At 43.3% G+C, this 12500-nt stretch overlaps 1 pseudogene; it reads left to right on the top strand.

The window, feature by feature from the left end:
- LOC117441186 (tensin-3-like) overlaps positions 1–3975 on the top strand; it is a 21105-nt pseudogene extending 17130 nt beyond the window's left edge.
- Positions 3976–12500: the final 8525 nt, after the last annotated feature.

Below are 12500 nucleotides of genomic sequence, written 5' to 3'. Positions count from 1 at the left end.
CAACGCAGCCAGCAGTCGCAAGAATGTTGTTTTCAACCACAGGTGGTTCTACTTTACCTTCTCAGCCCACTCCACTTCTTCTATCACTCCATCTTCTTGTCTACTCTTCCCCTTTATCTGGTCTCCTTGTTTTCTAGCTGAAGCATGTTGCTCTCAGGTTCAAGTTGCAGGTTGCAATATTTCCAATGTATCCCCATCCCCCTTCTGTACACAAGTCTCTCCAGAACCCACCCCCATGTTTACATTCCCCTCTCCGTATTTGGCCAGCTCAAGGTCTTTGTCCTTTGTTTCTTTACTTGAAAGTGCATCATGTGCTTCCACCTGTGTGCATGCAGTCTAGTGAATGATCCATCCAACAGTTTCCTACTGCGTTCCCCCCTCGCACATTTACACACGCATGAGTGCACACACTCTGCACAGCGTTGCCTGTACCTGTGTCAGCCGGGACAGGATGCAGGGGGGTAGGAAAGAGGAGGAGGGATGAGGCAAAGCGGAGCTTGGTTCCGTAGTGACGGACGGGGAAGGCGGGGATTTGTAGTGCAGAAGGAGTGACATGAGAGGGGAAAGAGAGAGTGGGAGGTGGGGGGATGCAGGGGGGCTGTTAGCACCTTCAGAGAAAGAATGTTCTTTGCTTGTCTTCCTGCGGCAGCCTGAGAGGACGACAGCAGAGGAGCTACTACTAACCAAGCCGGTCTGAATCTTTTTCAGCCTCCCTTTCTCTTTCTGTCTGGCGCCTCATCCTTTTCATTCTGTCCCGGTCCTTGCACCCCTCTTTCCTTTCCGCTTGTCATCTGTTTCTCTTTTCCTCTTCCTCTGACTCCGGAGGGAGGCTTCAGCAAGCATTTGCATCCTGTTTCTAGTCTGCAGTGGCAACAGTGAAAGTTAAGTCCTGACTGCTGGTGAGTAAGTAAGCTGCTTTTTGATGTTAGTTGGGCATTTTAGTGTCCTTTTTACAGAAGCTTTTTATAGTATTGTGAAAGTTATACAGTAAAGATCAGTGTGTGAACGTACAGTACTACTATCTGTGTGTGTGTGTGTGTGTGTGTGTGTGTGTGTGTGTGTGTGTGTGTGTGTGTGTGTGTGTGTGTGTGTGTGTGTGTGTGTGTGTGTGTGTGTGTGTGTGTGTGTGTGTGTGTGTGTGTGTGTGTGTGTGCCTAGCAGACCAGCTGTGAGGGTTTACCATGCATGTCTGGTATTTGAGTTTTATTGCCTCTCTGGACTTCAGAGGCTGTGCTCATACAGCTCTGGTATGCACTATATGTATTGTTGCAGTCTCTGTACGAGTCTTATCTCATCTTAATGTAACAACCCCTATCAGAAAAGATCTTGTCTGTCTAGTTGTAGTATGCTACCGTTTGGTAAGCCTTAGGGGTGCAACGGACAATCCATATTCTTTGATATGAGATGCATTATTTGATCTATAAAATGTCAGTAAATGGAAACAAACTCTTATATCCATTCCAAATATAATTTACTGTCGTATTTGACAAAAAAAGCAGAAAATCCTCACAATTGTTTGGCATTTTTGTTTGAAAAAATGTACTTTAACGATGAAGCCATTATCATAATAATTGTAATAAACATCTGTGAATATGGATTAATTAAACAGGATTATCATAGCTACTTAAACATCAAACATTCAAAGACGTTCCATGTTCAATTCCAAGAAATTAAAGGTTGTATTTAGCTTTTCATCATTTGTACCTGTAGGTTCTTGGCCCCTTATTGTATCCAAGCCTTCTAAGAGCTAGTATTTATAAAAAAAAGTACAGACAGTCTAAGTATGTATAACACAGTGCAGTTTAGTGTGTGGTGTGGTGTGTGTGGTGTGTGTGTGTGTGTGTGTGCATGCACGCGCAATCAGCTCTACCTGATCTCAGCTACACGTCTATGACAGACATGTCCTTTGCGTGACACACGCATACACAAATGACACACATATGCATCCGACAGCCCACACAAAGAGCCTCTGTGTTATCTACATGGAGTGTGTCTGGAGTGATGGCTGGGGTCCAACAGGTGTGTGTCTGTGTGTGTTTTAGTCACTGTGACTCACATACAGTATTGGGGCAGGTATGGAGTCATATATAGTAAGAATATCCTCAATCCAAAGGTGTACTTTCTACTTTACGTACAAATATTATATTATGATTCAGTCACTAATATCTCTGTGAACAGTTTCCATATTACTAAACAGGACTTTTGCTTTCAGTTTTAATCATCAGGTGACATCAATACACTTTGTGTATCTGTAAAACTATTGCCTAACATATGCTGCTGTAAACTTCAAATTGATCGAACTGCTGCACAGCTTTTTTGAGAATGTTTAACTTTATTTACAGCGAGAAGAATTTCCAATTGAATCAATAAAAGGTGCAATGAATATTGCAAAACGTGAATGCTCGCCATTTCTCTTGGGAATTGAATATCTTTGGGACTTCTTGAGTTCTATGACGTTTTTAGACCACGTGATTTATTAATTAATAGAAAACATGATTGATAATAAAATCTACTGTATAAAGAAAGTTAGGTAAAGCCCTTATTTTGATGTACAGGTAATTAGTTCCTAAAATGATGCCATGTTTCTTAATATTTAAAAAACGCTTTGTCTGTTATTTGTAGTTCACTCATCATGTCCACTTGACTTCTGACAGCAAAGCTACCCGTGCTTCAACAGGTCACGCTCCCACCTGTCTTCACTCTTCTGTCAACATATACATCTTCTTCTGACCTTTTTGTTTTTGTCTTCACAGCCCCACCTCATGTCCTGGACCCTGGAGTGAGAAAGAATATTGAGCAAGGTGCTTCGTTCCACTTGAGCGCCAGCAGCCCCGGCTGGAGCGACCGCGCTCCGTCTGCCAGCAGTGACTCAGGCCTGTCTGTAGCCTCACACGGGTGGGCCGCAGCCGGACCGAGGAGAGGGGCTGCACGGGAGAAGGGCACCCAGGCCGGCAGGCTGTTCCCTGGGGTGGACTTTGAGATTGTTCAACCTCTTCTGGAGGTCATGACAGAGCTCGCTGCTTCAGGTCGAGGGGAGATGACTGGAGGAATGGCACACTATCAATGGAGAGGCTTCATCCAGCGAGAGGGAAACGGATATATTAGATGATGAGGACGAGGTTGACGGTGAGCCGGCTCCTGTTTCAGACGTGCTGAGCTCAAGCAGCATCTGCTCCCTCTCCTCTGAGAACCTGCCCGAGACTCAGACATCGTCACACACCGAGTACTCCACGCACTCCTGGGTTCGGCAGCAGCAAATGGTTGACGTCGTCTCCGATATTCACCTTCAAGTTGATGGGGGCGAGAGGTTAAACAGGTTGAGGAAAGAGAGGCCTCCACCTCTGGTAGTTCCTGGGACACCACCTCGAGGATTCAGCAGCAGGGAGGCAGTGCAAAGGGGACTGGAGGACGAGGACAGCACACATAACGTCCCACTTAGCACATACGTTACCCACAACATACAGTCCGTCAATACTAGACAGGGTTTGTCTTGCCAAGAAGAGGATTTGTCTTCATTAACTACAGACATTGATGAGTCCATTGAACAGCTGAACCAGCTCATTTTGGATTTGGACCCCACTTTTATTCCTGTTCCTACCAGCTGTGCCCCCCAGTCCCGATCAGCCTCCCTCCACACCAATGGCCTCAGCCACAAGGGAAATACCAATATGTCAGGTAAGATATTTCTAATAATTTAAAACAATATTGTAAAATCTCGAAAATGTTTTGCTAACCGCAATGTTGGAGGTATTTTGAGAATTAATCCTATACGCTTTGGAGATCCTCTGACTTTTCCTAAAGTGCCAAGACAAGTGTGACATTTGGACATTTCTCAACAGCTATTAGATGTATTGCCATACATGGTCCAAGATTTTGGTTTGTGACCAAACATCTGCACAACTAATTTCATTCCCATCAGGCTTAGCTGCACTGTTCTAAGAGCTTATTTGCAAATGTTAGCATGTTAACGTGGAAAACTTGGAGGTAACATTATACCTACTAGATCGTAACATTGTTACATCTAAAATATCTGCCTAAAAAATACTTAGAGAGCTGCTAACATGTGTGGATCCGTATGAGACGGATATTACAAGCCATTTAACATTTTTGGATTTGCAAAATACAGCTATCACTAAAAATGTTGCTGCTTTGGGTAAACTATCCATTTACCTTGGTAAATTATAAGTACCTTTACATAGCTCTACTCTTACAGAGGCACAACAAGTCCACTGTGACGGTTTGCCTGGATGAAATGCCACACTTAAGAAAATACATGTGTGCCAAAAAGGCAGTGGGCAGATGCAGCTCTTAGGTTGGACTTGTTATAGTTGCAAGAAAATGTGAAAATGTGAACCCTTTGGAATTACCTGGATTTCTGCATAAGTTGGTCATAAAATGTGTTCTGATCTTCATCTAAGTCACAACAATAGACAAACACAGTCTGCTTAAACTAATACAACACACACAATGATATGTTTTCATGTTTTTATTGAACACACCATGTAAACATTCACAGTGCAGGGTGGGGAAAGTATGTGAACCCCTAGGATAAAGACTTCTTCAAGAGCTAATTGGAGTCAGGAGTCAGCCGACCTGGAGTCCAATCAATGAGACGAGATTGGAGGTGTTGGTTAAAGCTGCCCTGCCCTATAAAAATACACACCAGTTTTGAATTTGCTATTCTTAAGAAGCATTGCCAGATGTGAACCATGCCTCGCACAGAAGAGCTCTCAGAAGACCTACCATTAAGAATTGTTGACTTGCATAAAGCTGGAAAGGGTTCCAAAAGTATCTCAAAGCCTTGATGCTCATCAGTCCACGGTAAGACACATTGTCTATAAATGGAAAGTTCAGCACTGTTGCTACTCTCCCTAGGAGTGGCCGTCCTGTAAGATGACTGCAAGAGCACAGCGCAGAATGCTCAATGAGGTGAAGAAGAATCCTAGAGTGTCAGCGAGAGTCTTAAATAAATCTCTGGCACATGCTAACATCTCTGTTGACGAATCTACGATACGTAAAACACTGAACAAGAATGGAGTTCATGGGAGGACACCACGGAGGAAGCCACTGCTGTCCAGAAAAAACATTGCTGCACGTTTGAAGTTTGCAAAAGAGCACTTGGATGTTCCACAGCACTACTGGCAACACATTATGTGGACAGATGAAACCAAAGTTGAGTTGTTTGGAAGGAACACACAACGCTATGTGTGGAGAATCCAAAGGGTTCACATACTTTTTCTTGCAACTGTACATTGTGGAGCTTGGTTCAGCTGGCATAAACAGAGAACCATTTATAACCAGGGACTGAAGGACTGCCTGATTGTGGAAATCTCCACCTGAGAGAGAGGTGTGTGTGTGTGTGTGTGTGTGTGTGTGTGTGTGTGTGTGTGTGTGTGTGTGTGTGTGTGTGTGTGTGTGTGTGTGTGTGTGTGTGAGAGAGAGACAGAGACATGACTCCTCCCCCTTCCTGTGTAACCCCAGTTGTCAGTAAACCTGATTCTGATTCTTAACGTCTTTCTCTCTCCTGACGTCGTTTCTCCAAATATGTAATTTATTTTTTAAATATCTGCAACTTTTTGGTTTCAACACAACAAATAGTTGTCGAGTTATTATGACTTTCTTCCTAAAAAATGTAGTTCTCTTTGAGGGATAATAACTTCCTGTTTGAGGATTTGATAAATAAAAATGTTGTTGAAAATGTTCCTCATTCTCAGCTCATTGTCCTGATGGAGCGATCTGATTGGCTCTCCTGAGGTTACTCTCTGTACTTATGTCTAAAAACACACACACACACACACACACACACACACACACACACACACACACGCTCTCTCTGTCTCACTTCCAATTAGAGTTCAGGTGTGTGTGTGGTGTGTGTGTGTGTGTGTGTGTGTGTGTGTGTGTGTGTGTGTGTGTGTGTGTGTGTGTGTGTGTGTGTGTGTGTGTGAACCCCTGAGTGTGTCTGACCCCTTGTTTCTGTCTCTCTGCAGGGATTGGTTTACAGGAGGGGGCGGGACTTGGAGGCTCCGTCACTTCCTGCCGGTCGTCCTGCTGTGGATGTCCCTGCATCGCCACGGTAACCCTTCAATCTTTAAATAAAACTTTATTGATCCCCGTCAAGGTGTCAGAGCTGCGATACGAGAGGAAATAAAGTATAATATGTACATTTAATACAAAATAAATAATACACAATTCTTAAAATAAGAACAAAATAAAACATTTACAAAAATAAATAATAATAACTATAATTGTAATTATTATTTAATAATGAATAAATCACAAATAATACATGTCTGTATTATTATACAAAATATACTTTATTTTAATAATAATAAAATTGAATTTATTGATTTTCAAAAACAGTAATAGTAAATATTCATGTTTTTATTTGTTGTCATGTTTTTATTTTACATTTCATTCACGTTTCCCATGTTGGAAGAAGCTTTGTGTCTCTCTCTGTGTGTGTATGTGTCTCTCTGTGTGTGTGTGTGTGTGTGTGTGTGTGTGTGTGTGTGTGTGTGTGTGTGTGTGTGTGTGTGTGTGCGTGTGCGTGCGTGTGTGTGTGTGTCTGTGTGTGTGTGTGTTTCTCTCTCTGTGTGTGTGTGTGTGTGTGTGTGTGTGTGTGTCTCTCTCTATGTGTCTCTCTGTGTCTCTTTGTGTCTCTCTCTCTCTGTGTCTCTGTGTGTCTCTCTGTGTCTCTGTGTGTCTCTCTGTGTCTCTGTGTGTCTCTCTGTGTCCCTCTCTCACTCTGTGTCCTCCATGTTTCCATCTCTCGTGTTGAACTCATCGTTTCCACCCTCTGCACGTTGTGTTCTCTTCTCTGAGCGAGCGCTCTCCGCTCTGCGGCGAAGTCACGCCTCATTAACCGAAGACATCCCACGTCCTTCCATCCCATGTCCTTCCATCCCACGTCCTTCCATCCCTCGTCCCTCCATCCCACGTCCTTCCATCCCACGTCCTTCCATCCCTCGTCCCTCCATCCCACGTCCTTCCATCCCACGTCCTTCCATCCCACGTCCTTCCAGCCCACGTCCTTCCATCCCACGTCCTTTCCATCCCACGTCCTTCCGTCCCTCTCACCCTTTAGCTTTCATTCTGCTGCGTCGTGATTGGTCCTCTCCTGCTTCTGTCAGAGCTGCACTCACTCTGACCCTCAATGCTGAGTTCCACATGCACGTTGGGGTTTTGTCTCAGGTAGAGGACAAAGGCTTCTGAACCTGAACCTGGGGAGACCCCCAAGTGTTCTGATCGGAGAGGAGAGTGGGGTCTGCAGCTCAGAGAGACGGCTGGATGCTAACCTGCAGCTGTTGGGACATTAGCACAGTTAGCATCAGTAGCGTTCGTTAGCATTATAGCTCACTGTGTGTTAGAGCATGGCTGGTGTCTAAAAGCAGTGAAGGATCCCTCCGCTTCCTTTCTGGGATCTGCCCCACATGTTGGTTCTCTCTCAGCACACGCTTCAGCTTTCACACGTTCCATTCTAAGCAAGGCGATAGTTTTTCTGTTATCCTACTTTACATTTCGACCACAACGTCTTCACAGCAGGACTCGAGCTACACGCTACTTTTATATTTCTTTACGCGTTACCAAGATTTGTTTGATATTTTTCGACTTTTACTTTACCTTTGAGTGTAAACGTATGTGTGTTCGCGATGTGCGTGCGGTGTGTGTGTGTGCGTGTGTGTGTGTGTGTGCGGTGTGTGTGTGTGCGGTGTGTGTGCGGTGTGTGAGTGTGTTAATGTGTTTTCCATACTCTACCAGCCGCAGCCTCAGGCCAAACCGAGAGCGGTTCACACACACCGTAAAGTTCCCAGCAAAACCAAACCACAACACACACACACACACACACACACACACACACACACACACACACACACACATGGAGGTTAGCGGGGTACACTCTGCTTCTGGTGTTGAAAAAACTACAGACGCTCTTCTTCTTCTTCTTCTTCTTCTTCTTCTTCTTCTTCTTCTTCTTCTTCTTCTTCTTCTTCTTCTTCTTCTTCTTCTTCTTCTTCTTCTTCTTCTGTGTGTTAAAGAGATTACAGTCGATACGTGGAAACAACATGGAGGCTACGGAGCACATGTGCTTCAGGAGGCATTCAGGTGCATTTAGATGTGTGGATCTCATCGTTCCCACCAGACGCAGCACAGATCTCTGACGCTGAGGTGGAGAAGCCCTCTGCTTCGCCTCTCTCATCGCATGCTTCAACTCTCCTCCAAGGTTCTTTCAAATCAATCAGACAGTTGGTCTGATGTCCTGCTCGACGTGCAGCTCCCGTCTGACCTTCAGAATAAAAGGTTTGTCTTGTTATGAAGGCGCAGGAGGATTAAAGCTCCTCCAGTCTCTCTGTGAAATGTCAACAGTATCAGGATGGAGCAAGTTACATACTGATATACACCTGACAGGGGCGGAGCTGGGGGGTGTTTGGGAGTGGCCACCCCCCAGCTGAATCCTGGCCACCCTATTGGCCACCCCAAACACCCTCACCACGGGGGCCCAAACTATTTTAGAACATTAAGAAAAAAATGTTTAAGTAACCTTTCATTACGGAGCCCCCCTGGTGACATTGGTGAGACAAATATTAATACTATAATTATATATATATATATATATAGTGCTGGCGTTTCCTATAATTATTGTGTTCCCACGAATTACTAATGCGTGGGAACATAATAACTAATTCGTGGCCACGCATTATTAACTCGTGGCCACGTATTAATATTTTTCTCACCAATGTCACCAGGGGGGCTCCGTATTTCATCATTCATCAAGATTTAACATTAATAGGACGTTATATCGATAATGTACTCACTAAACTTACAATTCATTTAACTTCTTTTCTTCCAAAAGTTAATTATCCAAAGCCTCGAACACCCCTCTCTATTTACATGTAATGGTTTGGTCCCGCCTCCAAACGCTGTGCGGCACCGCCGGCACTTTCTAGCAGAGAGTGAGAGCATTTGAGCAGGGATGCTAGTACTTATGTGTGTACGATGTCTCAACGACTCACAAAGTCAGGCTTTCAAAAGAGAAACGAAAGGAGAGAAGGACAATACTGAATATTATTTGATCTATTCCACCACTTAATCCCAAATAATGGAGAGGTGTAGGTACCTTAAATAACCCCTTATTTTAAAGTGAGATGTATTTTTATGTTCATATAATAGTGATTTCAATGCCACCCCAAAATGATCACTGGTTCCATCCTGGCCACCCTACTGAAAATATCCTAGCTCCGCCACTGCACCTGAACATCAACAGGAGAGGACTCTTTAAAGTAGAGACACTACATACTGTAATACACCTGAACATCAACAGGAGAGGACTCTTTAAAGTAGAGACACTACATACTGATATACACCTGAACATCAACAGGAGAGGACTCTTTAAAGTAGAGACACTACATACTGATATACACCTGAACATCAGCAGGAGAGGACTCTTTAAAGTAGAGACACTACATACTGTAATACACCTGAACATCAACAGGAGAGGACTCTTTAAAGTAGAGACACTACATACTGATATACACCTGAACATCAAGGCAAGTTTATTTATATAGCACTTTTCAACACAAGGCAATTCAAAGTGCTTTACAAAAAATGAAAGACATTGAGAAAATGGCATTTAAAATCAGTCATTAAAAAGAAAAGCTAATAAAATAAACATTAAAAGAAAACATTTTGCGGACCTGCAGGTTTCTGGGAGTTAGTTCCAGATACTTGGAGCATAATAACTGAACGCTGCTTCTCCATGTTTAGTTCTGACTCTGGGGACAGAAAGCTGACCAGTCCCTGAAGACCTGAGAGATCTGTCTCTGGGGACAGGAAGCTGACCAGTCCCTGAAGACCTGAGAGATCTGTCTCTGGGGACAGGAAGCTGACCAGTCCCTGAAGACCTGAGAGATCTGTCTCTGGGGACAGGAAGCTGACCAGTCCCTGAAGACCTGAGAGATCTGTCTCTGGGGACAGGAAGCTGACCAGTCCCTGAAGACCTGAGAGATCTGGATGGTTCATAGTTTAGCAGGAGGTCAGTAATGTATTTTGGGCCTAAACCATTCAGTGCTTTATAAACCAGCAGCAGTATTTTGAAATCTATTCTTTGACACACAGGAAGCCAGTGTGAAGACTTCAGAGCAGGAGTGATGTGATCCACTTTCTTAGTGTCAGTGAGGACTCGAGCAGCGGCGTTCTGAATCAGCTGCAGCTTTCTAATAGATTTTTTAGTGAGACCTGTGAAGACACCTTTGCAGTAGTCGAGTCTACTGAAGATAAAAGCATGGACACGTGTCTCCAGATCCTGCTGTGACATTAGTCTTTAATCCTAGATATGTTCTCTAGGTGATAGTAGGCTGATTTAGTAACTGTTTTAATGTGACTGTGGAAGCTCAGGTCAGAGTCCATGACTACACCTAGATCTCTGTCTATCTGTTGGTTTGAACATTGCAGACTGAAGCTCAGCGCTAACTTTTATACGTTCTGCCTTGGCTCCAAAAACCATTACCTCAGTTTTATCTTTGTTTCATTGGAGAAAGTTCTGACACATCCAGTCATTGATTTGTTCAATGCACTTACTCAGTGTTTGAATTGGAGCATAGTCTCCTGGTGAAATTGTTACGTGTCATCAATTGTGTGTCATCCGCATAGCTATGGTAACTTATTTTGTTGTTCTTCATTATCTGAGCCAGTGGTAGCATGTAGACGTTAAAGAGAAGAGGCCCCAAGATGGAGCCTTGAGGAACCCCACATGTCATATTTGTCAACTCAGATGTGTATTTACCGATAGAAACAAAGTTGTTTCTGTCCTTTAAGTAGGATTCAAACCAATTTAGAGCTGTTTCCGAAAGTCCCACCCAGTGTTCCAGTCGGTCTAGTAATATGCTGTGGTCAACAGTGTCCAACGCAGCACTGAGATCTAATAATACTAACACTGAAGTTCTGCCACTGTCTGTGTTTAAGTGGATGTCGTTAAAGACCTTTACAAGAGCAGTCTCAGTGCTGTGGTTTGGACGAAAGCCTGACTGGAACACATCCAAACAGTTATTTAAATGCAAGAAATTACTCAACTGTTGAAAAACAACTTTTTCAATGATCTTACCTAGAAATGGCAGGTTTGATATGGGCCTGTAATTGTTCATTACTGAAGCATCTAGATTATTCTTTTTTAAGAGCGGTTTAATGACTGCAGTTTTCAGGGCCTGTGGAAAAACACCTGAGTGAAGAGATTTGTTTACTATATGAAGTAGATCTGAGGCCATGCAAGGAAAAACATTTTTGAGAAACCCTGTTGGAATAATATCAAGGCAGCAGGAGGAGGACTTCAGAAGTTGAATAATGTCCTCCAGGTTTTTATCATTAATCTGATGGAATTGTGTCATGATGTCTGAATTGATGTTAAGTGGACACAGAGACACATCTGCTGTTCCTGATGCAGAGGCACTGACTGCTGGTCTGATGTTCTGAATGTTGTCAGTGAAGGAGGCAAAATCATTGCACGCCCTGGTGGATAGAAATGCAGAGGCTACTGACACTGGGGGGTTAGTTAGTCTGTCGACGGTAGCAAACAAGGCATGTGCGTTGTTTTTGTTTTTGGTAAGGATGTCAGAGAAGAACGACTGTCGTGCGTTTTTCAATTCCAAATTATAAAGGCCAAGTCTCTCTTTATAAATTTCAAAGTGAACCTGGAGATTTGTTTTTCGCCATCTGCGTTCAGCTTTTCGACATTCTCTTGTTTCTGTTTACACTACATACTGATATACACCTGAACATCAGCAGGAGAGGACTCTTTAAAGTAGAGACACTACATACTGATATACACCTGAACATCAGCAGGAGAGGACTCTTTAAAGTAGAGACACTACATACTGATATACACCTGAACATCAGCAGGAGAGGACTCTTTAAAGTAGAGACACTACATATTGATATACACCTGAACATCAGCAGGAGAGTACTCTTTAAAGTAGAGACACTATATACTGATACACACCTGAACATCAGCAGGAGAGGACTCTTTAAAGTAGAGACACTACATACTGATATACACCTGAACATCAGCAGGAGAGGACTCTTTAAAGTAGAGACACTACATACTGATATACACCTGAACATCAGCAGGAGAGGACTCTTTAAAGTAGAGACACTACATATTGATATACACCTGAACATCAGCAGGAGAGTACTCTTTAAAGTAGAGACACTATATACTGATACACACCTGAACATCAGCAGGAGAGGACTCTTTAAAGTAGAGACACTACATACTGATATACACCTGAACATCAGCAGGAGAGGACTCTTTAAAGTAGAGACACTACGTACTGATATACACCTGAACATCAGCAGGAGAGGACTCTTTAAAGTAGACACACTACGTACTGAGATACACCTGAACATCAGCAGGAGAGGACTCTTTAAAGTAGAGACACTACATACTGATATACACCTGAACATCAGCAGGAGAGGACTCTTTAAAGTAGAGACACTACATACTGATA

Source organism: Pseudochaenichthys georgianus, unplaced genomic scaffold (genome assembly GCF_902827115.2).
Source record: "Pseudochaenichthys georgianus unplaced genomic scaffold, fPseGeo1.2 scaffold_1551_arrow_ctg1, whole genome shotgun sequence".
NCBI classification, from domain to species: Eukaryota; Metazoa; Chordata; class Actinopteri; order Perciformes; family Channichthyidae; genus Pseudochaenichthys; species Pseudochaenichthys georgianus.
Note: the sequence above shows the minus strand (reverse complement) of the source record. Positions and strands in the feature narration are given on the sequence as shown.